Below are 21,719 nucleotides of genomic sequence, written 5' to 3'. Positions count from 1 at the left end.
ACTATTGACTCTCTCTTGTTTGCTTTGTTTCTTCTTTCTCATAGTTCATCCCATTCATTCTAATTCTTCTTTGCATATGACTAATGTGAAAATGTTTAATCTGAATGTATATGTAGAGCCCATATTGGATTCCATGCCATCTTTGGGAGCAGGGAGGAGTAAGGAGAGGGAGGGGGAGAAAATTTTGGAACTCAAAAGCTTGTGGAACTGAATGTTATAAACTAAAAGTAAATGAGTTTTTTAAAAGAGTAAGGTCTTCTAAGGGAAGGCAGAGGGAGAGGTGAAATGTCAATACATTAGAGTCAGATGAGAGAACTTTGGAATTTTTGAACATGGAGATGGTATAGTTGTGGAAGATAGCAAGATAAAGAGTGTGACCATCTTTATGGGTGGCTGAGATGGAGTGGAGGAATGTGTTATGGGAGTAAGTTGAAGAGGGAGCATCACTCTATAGGTTGAAGTTCCCAAGTATGAGGGCAGGAGTTAGGAAAGAGAGACCAAACTCAGAGGAAGAAATGGGAGTGACCTAAGGGTCTATAGATAATAGCTACCAGGATTTTAATTGGGTGGTAGATATAAATAGCATGCACCTCAAAGGAAGAGAACTTGATGAGTGATAGAGGAAGAGGGAGAATCTAGAAACAGCAATGGGAAGTAAAGCTTATTCCAACTCCCTACCTCAATCATCTCAGTAGAATAAGAGAAGGAAGGTACAGCCAATATTGGAAAGGGTAGCTGTCATCAGGGGAGCCAGGTTTCAGTAAGAGCTAGTAGATGAAAGGAGTGGGAGAAGAAAATATCTGAAGCAATGAGACTTTTTTTCGATCAAATAGGCAGCAGGGAATGATGACTTTGACAGCAGGAGAAGGTTTCACAGAGGACATAATAGCCACAATACGTCTTGAAGGAACAGAAGGATTTTTAGCAAGATAGATGAGCAAAGAAGGAGGTCCAAGCTTGGAGGTTAACCTAGGGAAATACAAGGAGACAGAAGAATGCAGAATCAAATGAGATAAAAGCTGTTATTCCAGTCTAGTTGGAGCAGAGCAAATGAAAAGAAGCAATGTGAAATTGGCATGAATATCCTACACATTGTAGTAGATACATTCTTAATATAGGTTGCTTCATTTTTAAAGGTTTTTCTACATTTAAAGAATGTACAGTCTTTGATAGATATATGAGTGTGACTGAGCAAACCAGTTTAGGACACTGTCATTTTGTGTTATATTTAGGAAATATGTTATTTGATAACCATGTGTAGCTATTAGACCGTAGCAGCCACTCTGTGGCTAAGAAGCATATAATTATGCTTCTTAGAAGCACAGTTAGTTGGAATCCAGAAGAATTCCATTCCTGATATCGTGTAGTTCAGTAAGGTCTTTCATTATGACTTCTTCTATCACCTTTGCTTGCATGTATGTCATTCTTAGATAATCTGGTCTGATAGAGTTGTTGTCATTGTTGTTCTCCTCCTTCTCCTCCTTCTCCTACTCCTTCTTCTCCTTCTTCTCCTTCTCCTTCTTCCTTATTCTGCTTAAATTGAGCCTATAATGTCATTGATATAAGAACTCCTGGTGAGATAGCCCTCTTTACCAGTATAGTTTGGCATCTGGTGTAACATCGTGTTAGACAGTTTCCTGAAAGACTTGCAGGTTAAGTGACTTACCCAGGGTTACACAGCCAGCATGTGTCAGAGAACTTTCTGAAGCTTGATTTCTAGTTCTCTAGCCTCTACATCAGTGGCGTCAAGTACCCCAGGTATTGGCAGCACGCAGCGCTCAATACCTCTGGGACTTGTCCAAACAAATTTAAAATATCATTGGAAAATAGTTGACAAAAAAAAGTTTTAAAAAAAGATAATAAGACAGATACTATGAATATGTGGTTTTCTAAATCACTATGCAGCAAGGATCTTTGTATACAGTCTATTGGACCCCATTTCTATTTGAGTTTGATAGCACTGAACTACACACTTCTGCTTGTCCTTATAAAGTTAATCCAAGATTCCCAGAGGCATTAACAGACTAGCTGGTCTCTTAGACCCATTTTTGTGTTCTTCCCCATTTACCAAATGGAGCAGAAGATCCTTGATTGAGAGATAAAAGAAACCTTAGAGATCATCTAGCCCAACCACTTCATTTTATAGGTGAGGAATCTGAGGAAAAGAACTGGTAAGTGACAGATCTTTCTGGGTGTCGAACCTAGGACTTCTAATTCTCTAAGTGTTCAGTGTTCTGTACAATGCCCCTGTGCTATTAAAGAGAAAGCACATGCAGTCAAATTTGCCCCATGTGGCAGGTGGGAGCATCCCCCAGATGTGTGGTGGGGTAGGGGTTGTTTAGAGAGCAGTGTCATTTGACAGTCTCTCAACATTTTCAGAGAAGTCAAAGAAAGAAGAAGGTCTTTAGTGGGCCCATGTTCTTCAGTAAGGGGCAACTAGGTGACTCAATGGATAAAATGCTGGGCCTAAAGTCATGAAGACTTGTATAAATATATACCATCATTTTAATTTTTCAGAGCAGTTACAGACTATCTTGTTATGCACTCTTCTGACCTCCTTTACTCTTCAAATTTTTTTGATCTTCTAAACATTTCCATCTTCTCTCACTCCTGCCCCTTTTCTCTTTTTTTCTCCCTTCCTTCTCCTCCCATTTCTCCTTGTCCATGGGGACTAGAGTGATATCTTATTTAAATTTTATATCACCTAGTTCTCTTTATATAATAGTCACTTAATAAATGTTTGTTTACTGAAAAATCAATGAACAGGAAATGATGAGGCAGTTTTTCTGGGACACAAGCACTGCTGTAATTGGAGTCCTTGTAATTCATGATTCTCTGTAAAGGAAGAGGAAAGACTGAATTGTTCCAGAATAGGCTCAATCTTGGCCCCAAATGTGTGTATATATTCATATGTATGTAGGTGTGTATATATATGTTATATGTATAACATATATATACACACCTACATACATAAAGAGAAGGCAGAGGGTGAGCTGAATTTGAAGGGAGAATACCTAAAAAAAATAAAATTTACTGTTGAATGGAATGTACTAGGAGTAAGAGAAAGGGAGAGGTAGAATGTAGCAAATCATCTCACAAGAGGGAAGAAAGAGCTTCTAAGATGGAGGGGGAGAGGGAAGAGATGAAAGGAAATAATTGAGCCTTACTTTCATGAGAGTTGGCTTAAGGAGGGAATAACACACACACAATTGGATATAGAAATCTACTTTACCTTGCAGGAAGGCAAGGGGGAAGGGGATGAGATAGGGAAGATAGTAGAAGGAACAACAAATTGGGAAAAGGGATAATCAGACGCAAACACTATTGTGGGAGGATGGGTCAAGGGAGAGAACGGAATAAATGAAGGGTGGGATAGGACAGAGGGAAATGTGGTTAGTCTTTTACAACATAAATATTATGGAAGTGCTTTGCATTGTTACACATGTATGACCTCTATTGAATTGCCTGTTTTCTCAATGAGAGTGGATGGGGAGGGAGGGAGAGAAAATGAACTCAAAGCTTTAAGAATGAATGTTAAAAACTGTTTTAGCATGCAACTGGAAATTAAGCTATACAGGCAATGGAGTACAGAAATCTATTTTACCTACAGGAAAATAGAGGGGAAGGGGGATGGAAGAAGCATAACAGAAGGGACAACAGACTGCAGGAAAAGGGGGATAGGATGCATGCTCTCATGGGGTGGGGGGGTGGGGAAAATGGGAAGAGAATTTTGAATTCAAATTCTTGTGGAAGTGAATATTAAGAACTGAAAAATAAATTATTTATTAAAATAAAAATTTTTGAAAGAAAAATAAAACAACTCATTGGACTGAATCACTGTGTGTCCTCATCATCCCTATAGATTATAATCAATTGAAATGTGACTGTTTGTGATTGAAAAAATCTCAAAAGCATGACAAATCATACATATATATGATACAAATATACAGATAGTTATTATTTACATGTACCTAGTTACAATTTTAAAATGTTTTCAAGTGGAAAGGTGGGGGTTGGGAGTAGGAATGATCATACAAAATCATTTTCAAAACTTTTCATTTTAGCTTTTCCTAGTCATAGTCTCAAACTTGTTTCTATTTCATGCTTCATTTCCTAAACCATGCCTACCTTATTCAAATATAGTCATTTATATAATTTAGATGGAATATTAAAAGTGTGAGAGTGGAATACCTATTCCAGTACCTTCAGGAGGCATTAAAGCATATCCAATTAACTTTAATGATTTAGAGTTCTTGAATCATTAACCTGTTGGAATTGCAAGGTTAAACAGACCTCACACTATTTGAGAAAAATACCTAAACTGAAGGTACTACTATGTGGAAAAACCATTTTAGAAATATTAGGAAGAATTTCCTCCATTAGATTTTTCTCTTAAAAGTAAGCTGTGAACATTTGGCCTCATGTACTATTATGAATTATAACTATAGTCTCGATATAGTATATAATGCATGATAGTACAGTAAATACTCAATATAGTGTTTAACCAGATCTCAGTTAGTACAAATAATGAATCCCATGAAATGGTTATATGTATTTGAATTCCCAATCTCCAAAATTTTAATATAAAATATAGTCATTGGTTCCAGTCCAATGAAAATATACAATGCAAATAAAAATAATGTGGCCAATTCATGAGATTTGTTATTTGCTTTCATCAGGATCCAGCGGCACTTGTCTCAAAGAGACCAGGGTCCTATCCTTATTCTCCTTTATGGCCTCAATAGTACCTGTTCAAAGAATAGTGACTTGTTCATTGGAGAAGAGAGAACATTTGCTAATATATTATGTTGAATTATCAAAGATCACTAAAATATCAAGGAAGGAGCAAATCGAAGTTAGTCTCAATATATGATCAACTCACTTGTTCACCACAAATCTAAGAAATTAAAACTGTAATAAGCTGATTAATTCTCAGAATTCATTATCAAATCTGACAGATGGAACTAGAGACGGCAACTGGGCTTATGATTTCATCCATACAGGGAACTTGTTAATGAGAATGCTCTCTCAACTAATTCACCTTCTCTGAAATTTATTGTCAGTGAGAGTTGTCTAGAGCACTGAGGCCGCCTGAGTAATCTCTTTTCTTTTTTTTCTTTCTTTTCAACTCATGAAACAAAACAAGCATTTCCATAACACAGTACAATAATAATAATACCAATAATTAAAGATGAAAAATCTACCATGTGCAACTTGCAAATCTACCATGTACAACTTAGTATTCTCTCCAAATATACAACAAAGTTATCATGCAAATGTCTTTTTCCCCTGTTTTTCTTCCCTCCCTCTCTTGCCCTGGGTGAGTAAGGAGGAGGGAGCACACTCCTGGTTAGTGAGATATCAGAAAGGAGAAAGAACATTTTGGGAAGAGTGTGGCTCAGGGCCCTAACTGTGGGTTGAGGAAGGAAAGGAGTTCCTAACATTGAGCCCATGGACAGAATTCAGAAAGTAGCAGTAAGGAAGACCTGAGGCCTAGGGCAACATGTCCCAAACTCATCATCAGAACCTGATTATTATTATTATAAGTTGCTAAAAATAAAATAAAAATGAGTAAACAAAAGAAAAAGAGCCCAACCATAGATAGGTACTATCCTGTAAAAGAAAATCTGGGTTCCTATTCAGAGGAATAGAGTGAAACAGAAAATAATGTATCATAACTTCCTTTCAAAATATTGTTGCATCATTTCAATAATTTACTGAAGTTAGTAGGTCAATTAGTTTGTTAGAAAAGTGTATTACTGAAAGGAAAAAGAAAGCATGGGACCTAGCATTCCTTAAGACAAAATCTTTCATTGATTATTTTTTTTTTTATCATTTTAGGATTAACTTTTATCAGCTATACTGTGTACAAATATTATTCACAATTCCACAAGATTTTTTACCAGAGATACAGTGAAGTAATCAGGAAAACTAACCATTCTTTTTATCTCTACCTTTCAAATTATAAAAATTCCAAGAAAATTCTATAGATGTGTTGCTTTATATTTGAGATGGTGAAAAATGAACAATATCAGTGACAGATATGGGTAAATTATAGAGGAAACTAATAAATACCATTTTTAAGTGTATAAAAAAGTAAAGCCTATACATGCTGATCTAGTATGTTTGTCATGATATATTTAAATAGTTATTTCCGCTAAATCAATTCCATGACGATTTGGGGTATGTACATGTGCGAATACGTGTGTGTATGTCTATATGCTTGAGGGGTAGAATCTGGGCCTATGATTTTATCAATGTAATGAACTCTTCCTGACTCCTAGGTTGGCTCCTTATCTACCATTCCATGACTTTACTTCCATTAATAATTTTTTTTCACCATATACATTTAGTCCAAAGAATGGGATCTCCACTAAAGTTATTTGGTTCCCCACTGTGGCATGGCAATCACTCTCTGATGGAAATTTAAATTAGTTAATGAGAAATTTCATTCTTTTCTGATCTTGTTGCAATGCATACATGTTTTCCTACTTATTTTATGCTGAAAAAACAAGTTCTGAAACAGAGCAGAGACCTAGTTATCTATGTTTATTTGATGACAAATATTTTTAATTGATATGAACAATCTTGTTTGAGATGGGTCATACTCATAGTCAAGTGAAACTAATTCCTAATACCTAAGAATTATACAACAGGGAGACATTTCTCAAAGTCATCTAGATGAAGCACTTGCCTGCAAGAAGGACTTCAATTTTAACAGTTAAGCAGGAAAGAGAAAGCAGAAGAAAAGAGAAAGAAAAGACAATTACATATTTCCAGGAAAATTGGCTTGCATTCAGAGAAATAGGATGGTGGGCATGAAACTATGTTGTTTGAGGTGAAGTAATCTGTGCTCAAACTTCAAGGCACTTTGTTTGGATTGCTTAGTTGTTGTTTTATAATTACAATAGAGGAGAGATTGTATTTATATCTTGGAAAAATATTGATAAATAATGTTTATACTGGACCAATTACAGTGCTCCTATTCACAAATTTAATCATGTTCTCTAGGAAACTCTGAAGATGTATTTATAAATGCTCATGAGTTTCCATTAGGTAAGTTATTCATTGTTGAGTAACTCTTTTTGTGCATAATTCCAAATTGCTTTCCAGAATATTTTCAGCTTCTGCATAATTACATCAAATAGAATGCTGGTTTATTAATTATTAAAATAATTACCATAGTAACTTCTGCATAATATTTCCCCCATTTCCAATTATACTTTCATTCACTTATTCCACCAAATAGCAAGATATATAAAACTATGTTCCAGCTACTGTCCGAGGTACTAAAGACACAAAGACAAAAGCAAAAACAGTTCCTAACTTCAAAGAGCTTATAGTGTGGAGACAATATATACATATTATATGTGCAAAGGATTAGGAAAGAGGTGGGGCTGGGGAGGGCACTAGTTACAAGGGAAATTAGGAAAGGTCTCATGTATAAGGTAATAATTATTCCAACTAAATCTTGAAGAAGCTAGTGATTTCAAAAAGCAAAGATGAGCATGCCTAAGAGACCAGCTAATGTAGCGGTGCACAGATACAGGAGATAATCCACAATTACAAATATAATACTGGTTTACTAAAATGTTTACTGTGACTTCTGCACAATGGCAGTTTCTCTGAACAAAAGGGTACATGAAAAGGAGTAATGAGGCTAGAAATGTAAAAAGAAACCAGGTTGTGAAGACAGTTAAATATCAGAAAAGTTTATATTTCATCTTGGAAGTAATTTGGAACCACTGGAGTTTATTGAGGAGGGTAGGGTGACATGATCATATCTATGCTTTACCCAAATCACCTTTCATGTTTATATTCATTAAAAGAATCCCTTTATTGCTTGTGTCACAATCAAAAGGTAGTAAAGAGACAGAGGCTGGTTCCTTAATTAGGGTTTTTCCCTCTTTATTTCCCACCTGGCCATACCCCCTTGGACTGGACTCTATTATGAGAATGACCCCTAGGAGCCTCATGATCAGGAAACTCATTACCCTGTGAACCAATTCTTTCCACTCTTTCTTTTCCTGTGCTTTCCTACTCCAATTCCTATTTCCAATTTGTGTATGCTTTCCAAAATAATTTTCAATCCTCCCCATTAATATCTTTGCTTTGAAGGATAGCCACTGAACATCAAAATATATGCTAGTTCAATTTCTTAAGTCTTGTTGAGCTCTCATTGAACTCTCTCATCTTCTGAAATAGAAATTGTACAGGTAAACTTTAATTATTCTCACAGTGCTCTTTTCTCATATACTTATCATGACCATTGCTAGATGGATCTCTAACCTGTCAATAAACATTTATTAAGCACCTATTATGGGTCAGGCACTATGCTTAATTCTTGCCTTTGGGATCTAACAGGCAAAGATATGAAAAAGACTGGAAAATGAGTTGGGAGTAAGAAAGTACTAGGGAAGAGGCAGGGGAGGATATTGGGTCATAGGACAATGGGTTTCCTGAAAATGATGTTCTTAGGAGTCATGTTTATAATGGAATCTAATCCAGCTGGATGTAGCCATGGGAGAAATGGAGAGACAAAATGCAACGTGCCCAAGGATATTGAGCATTCCAGAGAGGGCCTAAAGTGCTTCAGATAACAAGGGGAGGTAATTCACCCTACCATGCCTTGTCCTGGGAGAGAGGTGATAAAAGCTATGGTCTGAGATGAGATTCCCCCAATCCTAATCAGTCTCTTCCTTTCCAATGGAATTTGTCCCTGGTGCTCCTATACGTGATTCTGCTGTCTCCATGGAGTATTTGGTATCCCTGATGACCTCTAGATGAATGAAACCTTTACTGTTTCAGAACTCTCCCAACACTATTTTTATATCATCGTCATCATTTACATAGTGATTTAAGCTGTACAAAGTATTTTTCACATGAGGAAAGTATTGTAAATATTTTTATCTATACTATACAGAGAAACTTGAGACTCATGGAAGCTAATTGGCAACCATTTTCATCTAGTAAATGTTGAAGCCAGGATCTGAGTTTGGGAACCAGTCTCAGTCAACTATGTGACATTACCTCTCTTTTCTCCATTTATTATATTATAGTGGCCCTTACGGTTACTTGTGTTTTTGCCTCATCTCTTATTAAAAACTTTCTGGGAGACAAGAATCCTCCGCCCAGTTAGCAAATTGTCTTGTATGGAGTCTATATTTGTTTGTTCAATTTTAGTAGATCATCTCACAAAACAATGCGGTTATCCTTTACTCAAAAAGAGCCATTAGGTTCATTATAGCATTGTTAATTTGGTGGACTATATTTAGAGAAAAGTAAAACATTGGAAGAATTTCAGACCTCATAAACTAAGCAATTAGGGGCATTGGAGGAAGTGTCCACAAAGATCTACTTAAGGCAAGAAATAAAATTAGCTGATCCATTTCCTGGTGCTTTTGTCAGAAGCTGGAGCCCTAAAATGGTGTGAAATAAAGCAAAGAGCATTGCATTTGAAGTTCAAAGAATTGAGCTTGACACTACCTTCTTCAACTTGCTACCTTTATAATCTGGGGTCATTTGCTTCACTTCATTAGGCCTCAATTTCCTAAGTTTATTCTGTATTTTGTAATTTTTTTATTGATGTCTTCTTACATCACCAGAATTATCCAAAGTTGTCTCTTCCCTCCCATATGACAGAAAGTCATCCCATATAATATCTTCTAAAAAGACAAAATTATCATCACAACAGATCAATAAATTAAAAGTCAGAAAAGTCTTTGCAATGTGTTAACTATGGGGCTTCCACAAAAGGTTAAATTGGAGGTGTCCTTTCATATCTATTTGAATCCCACTTAATCTTTATACTTTACACTTTACATTTACTTTTGATTTTGTGTGTACATGCTTGTGGTTTGTTTTTTCTATTTCCATTATTGTAGATATATAGATGCATATATTGTTTTCTTGACTTTCGTTACTTTACTCTGAATCAGTTCCTACAGATCTTTCTATGCTTCTCTGTATTTATAACATATCAGTAATATCACATTGAGTTCATGTATTAGAAAATGTTCAGTTATTCCCTAATCAATAGATTATCTACTTTGCTGTCACAAAAAAGTACAGCTATGTATATTTTATTGTATTTGAGGGTTTACTTCCTATCAATAGCTTCCTTGGACTATACGGCCACTCATGGAGTCTTTGGTTCAAATAGTACAAACGTGTTCATCACTTTGCATAATTCTAAACTTGCTTTACAGTTTACATTACAATAATACATTCATGTGCCTATTATTTCATGATATTTCTAACACAGGCTATTGTCATTGTTGGTCATAATTGCCAGTTTTCAGGATGAGATAAAATCACGGGGTTTTTTTGATTTGCATCTCTCATTATGGTGGGTTTTTTTCCCCATTTACCACTTTTCTTATCCTAGCTACATTATTTTTTCTAAGGCTTTTTTTTTTAGTTTCAAGTAACCAACATCTATTCTATTTTCTATAATTTCCTGTCTCTTATTTGATTAAGAATACATTCCAACTCCCCAATCAATAAATGGTCAAAGGATATGGCAATTTTCAGAGGAAGAAATTAAGTCATATGAAAAAAACACTTTTGACTAGAACAACTCAGATACCTATCAGATTGGCAAATATGACAGAACAGGAAGATGGTAAATGCTGGTAAGGATGTGGGAGAGTTGGAACACTAATACATTGTTGGTGGAGCCGTGAGCTAATCCAACCATTCTGGAGAGCAATTTGGAACTATGACCAAAGGGCTACAAAAAACATGCATACCCCTTGATCCAGCAATATCACTTCTAGGACTCTATCCCCAAGACATCATAAAAATGGAAAAGGGTCCCACTTGTACAAAAATATTTATAGCAGCTTTTTAGTGGTGGCCAAAAACTGGAAATCAAGGGGATGCCCATGAATTCGGGAATGGCTGAATAAATTATGGTATATGAATATGGAGTACTATTGTGCTATAAGAAATGATGAACAAAGACTTCAGAGAGAGCTGGCAAGACTTGTATGATCTGATGCTGAAGGAAAGGAGTAGAACCAGGAGAACTTTGTGCACAGCAACGATCACAGTGTGAGAGAGTTTTTTCTGGTAGACTTGGAACTTCATTGCAATGCAAAGACTTAAAAACTCCCCAGTGGTCTTCTAAGGCAAAATGCCTCCACATTCAGAGAATTAACTATGGAATTCAATCACAGAATGTAGCAGATTGTGCATGCGCACACACGTGCATTGAGTTTTGGTATTTTAATTCCAACGAACAGCATGACTATAGTGAAAATGTATTTAATAGGAATGCATGTGTAGAACCTATACAAAATTGTATGCCATCTTGGGAGGGAGGGGGGAGAGGGAAAAATATTCGTAATAATTGGTAAAAATGGTAGTGATTATAGAACATTGAAAATAAAATTTGTAGCGGACAGCCTGCGTCTATACATGGCTCAATGTGGTATTTATATATAATTTATATATTTATAGATAGAAACTGCAAGCCTATGACATTCTGCTTGTCTCCATCCTGGTGATTAAATCAGTCTTATAAGACTATGCCTAGGGGCATCTATTTTACATATCCCTCATTTTCCGTAATTCTCTTGTTTGTCTCAGAGACAGCAACATCTGGGGGGCATGGAGAGCCATTCTGGATCTGATAATGAACACAGTCTCAAAAGAACAGTTTCCCCCAGAAGGTCTATCCCGATCTTGTCAACCACACTCCACCCTGGCCCTCAATTCCCCCTTTCTTTTGTTGTGACCAGAGATAAGGTACTTGGGAAGGTACCTATGAATAGGTGGTCATACAGAGAAGCAAAGGGATAGAGGTAGTATAGATACGAGCCAATGGAACAGGAGTGCAAAGGGATTTGTATTAGCAACATAATCCAAATTATGCTTGCAGCTTCCTGGGGGGTGAAGATTTCCCTTGGAAGCCTGATCTATAAATCATGTATGGTGGGTATTATAATGGACAGGGGTAACACAAATGGCAATGAACATCTTATGAATAATCTTGTTTCAAAAGCAAACTTTTTGTTTCCCACCACCACAATAGTTTCCCTTAAAGCATCCATTAAATTGTATGTACGAATAAACCAATTGATACAGAGGAAGCCAATGCTGCCACAAAGCTTACAATGCCTAAAATAATGCAATTTATACATCTTTTGTCTTACTTTCAACATTAACTGATTAAAAGTTTGATCAGATACAGATACCAGCCTTCACTTTTGACAGGCATTAAAGCAGACCTAGGATACATAATTACAGATATAATGCTAGTATCAGTTCTATGAAAACCAATGTATTCAGTGATAGTACAATTAAAACATGTTATTTCCCAATCATTCTATCTATATCAATTTGTTTCCCAATAACCTTAGACCCATGTGCTACCATAATTACCTCCTCTTATCTTCCCTCCCCATATCACCACCCATACCCCAAGATGGATTACGAACAAAAAGTCCATCTGTCTGCCTCTCAATCAGTTCCTTCTGCAGTGGTCAGCTGGAGAGTGCCACAGAATGAGTGTCTTCATTGTCTTGTCAGTCTGACAACGGGTTCGTTGTGGTCTTGGCTTTTTTTTTCTTTCCTCTTTTCCTCGATCCTCATCTTCTCCAACAGTATGGCAGAGGTTGGAGGTTTCTTTCTGGTTTCCAGATGGTTTCTTCATTTCCTGTGGAAATACAAGCATACCCTCGCCCCCATGTTAACCCAGGGCCTGTCTTTGTATTGTTCCATTTCACCTTCATTTATTTCCAATCAGTGAGGTGTGTTTTGCCTTTCTGAAATTTGAGCAGGCATAAGCCCCTCTCTATCTGGTGTCAGGTATACAACACCATGTCAACTCCTTGCCTTCTCCCCCTTTCTTTTGTTTTTGGAGGAGAGTTTTCATGTCATGATTGTGGTGTCCTACAATGGCTTGACCAGTAGGACTATATGGGATGCCAATTCTATTCTATACTCTATGACAGACAGAACTTAGTAAAGGCTTGACTAGTATAAACTGGACCGTTATCTGTTTTTATAATTTAAGGAATACCTAGAGTTGCAAAACACCTAAAACAGATGATCGATAACAAATTTTGTTGATTCCCCAGTCAGTGGGTGGCAATAGCATGACCTGAATATATGTCTAGTCACATGAAGGTATTTATTCCTTCAAAATTCTGGGACATGTATGAGTGACATCCATTTGCCATATTTCAAGAGGATTGCATCCTCTAAGATTGATGGATGTATTTGATGGAGCTGGCAAAAACAGAATGCAGTGTGGACAAGACGTTACTACAATGCTTCTTGCTTGCTCTCTAGTGATACAAAATTGCCTGCAAGGCATGGAAGCTGATTGAAATTGGCTGTAGGAAAGCTATGCTTCTAAAACTGTCAATGTGAGCAATCTGTCTTCTTATTTGTTTCCCTCTAAAATAGGCCCTGGCAGTTGTGTATGAGATGGAACCCAAGATCTTTTGGGGTAAGGGATGAAGGTCTCAGCTTCTGAAATTGTTTCCTGCTGAGATTGGATGTAGAGCTGTCCCTGACTCGATGGGTTCTATTCAAGGGATACATAGCCTGAGCAGTTGTCTGGAAGTTGATGGCTTGCACTCTGGAAAAGACAAACCTGGCATGGAGATTAGACAAAGACCAAACAGGCACAAAAGGAGTATAAATAAAAGCATTTCCCTGGTATAACAGACAACAGGCTAGGCCAAGGGCAACAGATTTGAATATGAAAGTCCAGATTAAGTGGGAAGATACAGGAAGACCTGGCTACAAATTTCAAGTATAAAAAGCCAGGTTAAGTGGCAAGATTACCATAGACAAGATAGCTCGCAAGTTATCACTCTTCACTAGAATGACTGTATTGTCTTAAAAGAGATTTCAGACTTGAACCTTACAACTGAATAGATGTACATCATTGTTTCACAGGCTAGTTTCTCCTTCTCTGATTACATTTACTCTGGAAGAAAAAACTTTTAGAAATTAAGCTGTTCAAACACTAATTTTAACTTTTGCTTAGGCCATGGAATGACTACAAATTCAGATTAAAAGAGCAATATCTTTTCTGCTTTATAGAACATATTAATTTATCAATACATTGCCTTGAAAATGAAAATTTAATAGGCTTTACAAGAGATTGTTTTAAAAGTATTTCTTCTAAAAGTGTTTTTTGTTTTAAAACAATTTAAAATTTGTCCTGATGTTAACAGTCACTATACTTTTATAAAGAAAATCGTTGAAAACTTTTAAATGATAGTTCTTTTTATTTTGAAACAAAAATAACCCTTTAAAACTAAAAATCCATTAAAGCTTAGTTGGTATGAAAATGTCCTTTCCTTAAGTGATATGAATGCCCAAAGTATTACAACAAACCAAATTCTTAATTATCACAGAATTCCTTGATAACACAAAATGCTTTAGTCAAAAAGGGGCAATATATACTCTCACATTGATACCAGTAAGAGACTGATTACAGAAAAACACTACTGCTTATAAAATTCTTTTAAACAATGGGGACATCTTAAGTGAGTCTTAAGTAGTTTGCTTAGATTGCTGAACATATTAGATTTCCCAGTAAGATTACACAAAAGGGACTCACATTTTGTTGGTCACTTGCTATTAATCATAGAAATTTGCTATAGAAAACAGGGACATGTGACATAGCAAATATGACAGAATAAAACATCCTTGACTTTTTTGGAATTCAGATAAGTGTCAAATTCTCCAATTATGTAGTATCTGTTTCATAGCCAGACTCAGGAAGTCAGGTGGAAAATATTCCCTTTGAGTAGCTTGTGGTATTTCTCAGATACTGATTGCAAACCACACCCAAATTCAAACTCAAAACAAAAATATTTATGGTCTCAAATGTCTTTTCGCCTTAAACAGCAAAATTCACTCATCATCTCAGAGCCAGACAGTCATTCCTATTCTCATGGAGTTGCAGTAAGCAGGACTCATATGCATAAGGGAATCCCATTAAGATCTTTCCTTTTTCAAATTTAAAACTTGTCCAGATGTAAAAGCCAATTGCCAAAAATCCTCTCCTTATTTCAACTTCTAAGCAAGTCATATTCATTGTTTATAATTTGCATAAGCCAATCAAGTTTCTTTCTCAGGGCTGATGATTGTACCTACAGGGATGGTTTCCCAGGGGCCTTGCCATTTTACAAAATAAAGGAGATTTGGTAACAAATCCATGCCTACCATCAACAAGCATACAGGAGGACTATTCTGAATGGGCACATCTAAATTTTTCATTCAATTCCTTTCTTTCTATGTACAGTAATCAATTAACAATTTTAGGTTTAGCATTGAAACAGCAACTCCAAATAACTGAATTACAACTTTTGAAATGCTAGACAAATTGTTAAGGTAAAAATACCTGGTTTTCTAAATGACAATTACAAAAACCATACAAGGCAAGGTTAGCAGGACTGATAAAACAATTTTCCCAACATCTTTTAGTTTTTAGTTTCAACAGTTCAGGTTAGAAATTGGTTTCTGTAACACTGTTTCTGGATTGCAGGGGCCAGTCAATTTTACAATACAAGACTATAACACTTTAGAAGCACAACAGTAACACAAATAGTGAACCTTAGGTGTCATTAATTACATTTCCAAACCATCACATATAAATATTATTAATAGAAGACTGGGCTTACTAAATGTGGGCCTGGTTGGCTTGTGATCTCATACTGCTGTGACCCAACCCCGGGAAGGGTAAATTAAATTCCCTACTACTCTTTAGCATTCTCTTCCCTTGATCTAATGTGGGATAAGATTTACAATTCATTGTAGTCCTAGCTGGATGATGAGTTGGGACTGCAGGGCAAAAAAATCTTAATGGTTCTAACCTTTACAAGTAAATTTTACTTCTGTGTCCACTCCTTAAGAACTTCTTTGAAAGAGAGGGCTTTTGAATCTATCAGCTGAAGTGAGGGAGACTTCTTGACAACTATCCTGTGGCACCAAGTCCCCTCTGTTCTACTGGAGAGTTCAAAAGCTTTATCTCTGCTAAGGTGTTTTTTCAGATCTATGCATTTTTCCAATTTGCCTTAGTGCCAAAATAGTCTAACAAATTTTTACCTGTCTTAAACATACAATTAGGAATGACATATTTAACTTAAAATATGACCAGAATAACTACTTTTTGGTTATTTCCCATTATACCAAAACTTCTCTTTTAGGTGAGACATGAGATAATTAAAATACTAGTCAGTCTGTCTGCCTCTCTGATATGAGAGAAAAGCTTCCCTGATGTCTTCTTGTCTTTATATCCACCTTTACAACCTGGCCAGGGTTAGAAGGTAGAAAGAGAATTTTACCAACCGCTTTTCAAAACTTTCATGCTTTCCTTAAAACTGCACATGCATTATTTCCTTGTATACCTTATCTGAAACTGCCTTTAGCAATATAAAGATTAGTTTCTCTCTTCGTTCTATACTCTTCCCTGGTGCTGCAGTCATCAGAGAAGGGACAAGGGGGAAGGAAAGAGAAAACATGGCAAAGAGATTAACACACACACACACACTCACACAGAACATAAGAGACAGAATACATATACAGACAATAAAAATTCAAAAAACCAAGAAAAGATTGTCAGAAATCCTGCACAAATTAGACCTATGGCTTGATTTCTTTTACTTTGTTCCAAACATACTTTGTGAAATTCAAATTTCCACATTAAGTAATCTCCTTCAAGAGTGGCTTTATCTAAATTACACCAATCAGTGGGGCATAGGACTGTCTGAGAAATGCTGTCTAGAAGAGACTGAATGTAAGGATCACTTGGTCCATAATTGATTGCCCCTTGTATTGATTCCTTTAAAAATTTAAAATCCAGAGGGGTGAATTCTCTTGCAGCTCCTCCTGGGTTATTGGGATCTGCGTTTTCTGGATTATAGAATGGCAGCAGTTCTGTGGGAGCCGAGGGTTCCAGGGTGCTGAGGCTTCCTCTGACCAGGAATCCACCTCTTCTTCCCCCTCCTCTTTTTCCGCAACCTCCTCTACCTGAGTGTTTCTGCCCTTAAAAAGTATCTGACCCATTGTTATGAACAGAATCTACCTTCTGATGCAGGAGTTCTTCGAGCCTTGCCCTTACCTTAGTTGCCTTTTGCCATAAACAGAATCTGCCTTTTGATTCTTAACACAGTAAGCTCTCCCCATAACCTGTAATTGCTGAGATTTTTTACTGTGCCTGCGAGACCCTTGGACAAAGTGAAATGCTCCTGCAGGGGTTCTTCGAGGCTTCCCCTTACCTTAGTTGTCTTGTTGTCACAATTCGGAGCTCCTTTCCAGGGGGCCACTACCACTGAAAAACAAGTCCCTTTCCTGGATCACGTCCCTGCTTGGGCGCCAGATATTAGCGAACAGCCTGCATCTCTACACGGCTCAGTGATGTGGTGAAGAAGAAAGACCAACTTCACTTTATTGATATGAGGGTCTGGGTATTTATAGACAGAAACTGCAAGCCTATGGGACATTCTGCTTGTCTCCACCCTAGTGATTAAATCAGTCAGGGTGATTAAATCAGTCTTATAAGACTGTGAGCCTAGGGGCATCTATTTAACATATCCCTTGTTTTCCATAATTCTCTTGTTTGTCTCACAGACAGCAACATTTGTGGGGCATGGAGAGCCATTCATTCAGGATGATGATGAGCACAGTCTCAAAGAACAGTTTCCCTGAAACTCAATCCTGATCTTGTCAACCACACTCTACCCTGGCCCTCAACAAAAATTAATTAATTTTAAAAAATACACTCTATCCTGTGAGAGATGTCTGATTTTTCTTCTATTTTTTTTTTTAAGAACATACTGTGGAATGTGGTCGAAGGTACCAGTTTAAGCCTAATTTCTGCCAGACTGCTTTCCAGTGTTCCTGGTACTTTTTTGTTTTGTTTTGTTTTTATCAAATAAGTTTTCCCCCCTAAGGAATTTATGTTTTCCATTTTATCAAATATTAGGTTATTGATTTGCACTTTTTTATGATTCTCATTTGTCTAGTCTGTTCCACCAATCTATCTCTATTTTTTAAACAAATACCATATGATGTTAATGACTACTCTTTTTTATAATATAGTTTGAAGCCTGAAAGTGCTATTCACCCTTCATTCTTGTTTCTTTTTTATCATTTCCCTTCTGCTTTTCCAAATGATTTTGTTTTTATTTTATAGAGTTATTTTGTTTTATAGAGTAGTTTGACAGCATTAAAAATGTAAATTTATTTTGGTAGTGTTGTCTTTTTTATTATGTTGACACAGTCTAACCATGACCACTGAATATTCACCTAACTATTTAATTTAATCTTTATTTCTTTAAGGAGAACTTCATAACTGAATCTATACAAGTCTTTTGTGTAGGTTGGTCTTCAGGCAATATATGCATTTTGTAATTATTTGGTATGGAATTGACCTTTCTATCATTGCTTCTTGGTTTTGTTATTGTTATTATTATTATATAGAAATTATCATCAGCAAATATGGATACTTTTATCTCTTCCATGCATATCTTTATATTTTGATTTATTTCTCTTGTTTTATTGTTGCTACTAGAATTTCCAGAACTGTATCAAATAATAGAGGGGAGAGTAAGCATCCTTACCTTACTCCTGTATTTATTAGAAAAGGTCCTAATATATCACCTTTCAATATGATGCATGTTTCAGATAGATGCTTTTTATGTCATTTAAAAGGTCCATTTATGCCTATATTTTATAGCATTTCTACCAAAAAGAGTGTTGTATATTGCCAAAGGATTTTTCTGCATCTTTTGATATGATTGTGTTGTTTTGAACATTTTGGCTTTTAATATGATTCATTGTATTCATTGGTTTGGTCATATTGAACCATTCTTGCATCCCTGATATAAATGCCACTTGGTTATAATAAATGATTTCTTGGGAAAAGTCAATGTAGTTTATTTGATGGATTTTCAATTAAAATTATTGAGTTAATATTCATTGAAGATATTGATTTATAGTTTTTCTTTTGTGTTTCATCACTCTTTGCTTTAGTTATTAGGATTCTGTTTATCTCATAAAAGAATAGTGCTAGAATGTTTTCTTTCTCAATTTTTGAGAATAATTTGTGAAATACAAGTACTAATTATTCTTTAAAATTCGATAGAATTTTCCTATGAATCCATCAAGTTCAGAAGACTTGTGTTAGTCTTTGGTAGTTCCTTTATAACTGCATTTCTCTTCTTTTCTGAAGTTTGATCAATTTAATATTTCTATCTAGTTTTCTGGTAGTCTCAGTATTTTATATTTTTGAATGTATTTCTTTTGTGTTCTCAGTTTTGTTAGTATATGTTCTGATTATTCTGTTTATTTCTTCTAATTTCTTTATGATTTAATCTTTTAATCATTTAATCTTTCATTTACTATTTTATTGACTTGACTATCTGTTCTCTTCTTTTTAATAATATTACATAAAGATTTAACAATTTTATTAGCTTTTTCAAAGAACACACTTTTAGTTTTATTTATTATCTGTAGGTTTTTTAATTCATCTATTTCTCCTCTAATTTTCAATATCTCTTGTGATTACTCTAAGTTTGTCTATTGGCTTTCTAATTTTTTAAATTCATATTCAATTTATTAACTATTTATTTTTCTGTTTTATTAATGCATGTTTATAAGGATATGAGTTTTCTGCAGGTGACTGCTTTAATTGAATCACAGAAATTTGGGTATGTTGTTTAGTTATCATTTCATTCACATTATTACTGTTTCTATAACTTGTTCTTTTACCTGCTCCCTAATTAGGATTTCACTGTAAAGTCTCAATTTGGGTTTGCGTCTTTTGTTTGTGGTCCAAGAATAAATGAGTATTTTATTTTATTTTTTGCACTGAGGTCTGTAAAGGGTGTATTAACTATTTGTGACTTTTTCCATTTGTATGCAATGTAGCTTAATATTGAAAAAGAAATCAGCTCTTTTTGATTAATTTGATTTATTTTTAGTTTAATCAGGCTCCCTTCTTTTGAAAGAGCTAGCTCTAAGCTGAGTCAGATTAACATAGCGTCTTAAATTTAGGTTGCCTATAGATTTAGTGACTGGATAGATTCAGAAGATCATCATTTAGTAGCTAATGATTTTAAAGAATAATCATAACGTTATGTTTTTTTTTCAGAAAACTAAATTTCCCTTTCTAGAAAAAAGGGGGGGGGGGGAGGTGAATAAAGGAGGGGCTGACCAAAGGGTAAGTCCCTTTTTCTAGCAGAAAGTGGAGTTAACCACTTTCCCTTTCTGGAAGCTGGAGAAAGCTTAGCCAGAGGTTAATTTGTTATTGTTATTTTCCTTGATCTAGAGTCTAAGATGATTAATGAACTTCTAAGGAAGAAAGGAAGTGATTGATGGCTAACCATGACCATAAGTTCCTCTTTCCCAGTATACTAGCTGGTTACAAAATGTAGCAGCTGGAGGAAAGGACATCTGGCATATGATTAAGAAAGTGTAGGAAAAAGTTCACTAGTGAGTTGGCCTGCCTTGTCCAAATGAATTATGTTCAAAACAAATTTCTTTTATTTTTCTAATTCCTCTTTTTTATACAGCATCTCTGTAAGTCACTCCTTGTCTCTGGCAACTGAGGAGTCAGATGATCTGATTTGTTACACAAATGATAGCTCTGTAGATTAAATCATAGATGACTCAGTAACTTTGTCTTCAGTTTCAGATAATCAATTTTAACTATACATGATCCATTTTTGTCAGTTTTTTCCATGTAGAGGAAAGAATTACATGTATTATTTTTCAGCGTCATGAAGAAGGCACTATAAGTCTTTTAGTTCTAGTTTCTGTAATGTTCAGTTCCATAGTTCATTTTTGTCTATTTTTCTGTTAGACGTCTAAAACTGAGAGACATTCAAATTTTCTATCAGTAATTTGTTATTATTTATGTCTTCTTGTTGTTCAGTTAATATTTCTTTTATGAATTTATATGCTAAGGCATGCATAAATTATAAGCTTATTACTAATTTTGGTTTGTTGTCTATGGTTTCTTTCAGCATAATGTGGTTTCCTTGTGTAACTTTTTATTTTTGTAATTGTTCATTTTTGTTTTGTTAGATTGCATGACAATGACTCCTGGTTTTTGGATTCACTTGAAAGATAGTAAATATGTTCCTACCTTGTAAGATTTATTATATATGTGTCTTTATTTTATTTTTTAATGTGTTTCTTGTAAGCAATAGATTGTAGAATTTTGTTTTCTTCTGCAACCAGTTACTGTTTTTTTTATTGGGTTGTTTAATCCATTTACATTTAAACGTACGAGAATTAAGTTCATATTTTCCTTCATTTGTTTCAAATATTGGGTCAAATTAATGATTTTTTTTTTTGCCTCCTGCTATGAACACAGTGTTATGTTTTTTCAGTTACTGTAGCTTAATCTTTTTAAAGATTGCCCTACTCCCACTGGCTATCTTCCTCTTAACCTCAATGCCCCCTACCCATTTATTACCCTTTTCCCTTTGTGTTTTTGCTTAATAGTTCCTTTTTTCTTTCCTACTTGTATTTAGTTATTTGGTTCTTTCTCCTCTCTCCCTATCATTTATTCAATTAATCTCCCTCTCCTCTCATTCCCTTTGACTACTCCTATTCATTAGTTTTTGGAATTTCATTTTTCACATCCCCTTTCAGAGGAGATTTTTCATACTCTCTCCTTTTTCATTCCCTCTGTCTATTCTAGACTATCCTTTTCTGCTTCATGACTCCTATACTTCTCTAAT

Source organism: Notamacropus eugenii, chromosome 7 (assembly GCF_028372415.1).
Source record: "Notamacropus eugenii isolate mMacEug1 chromosome 7, mMacEug1.pri_v2, whole genome shotgun sequence".
NCBI lineage: Eukaryota > Metazoa > Chordata > Mammalia > Diprotodontia > Macropodidae > Notamacropus > Notamacropus eugenii.
Note: the sequence above shows the minus strand (reverse complement) of the source record.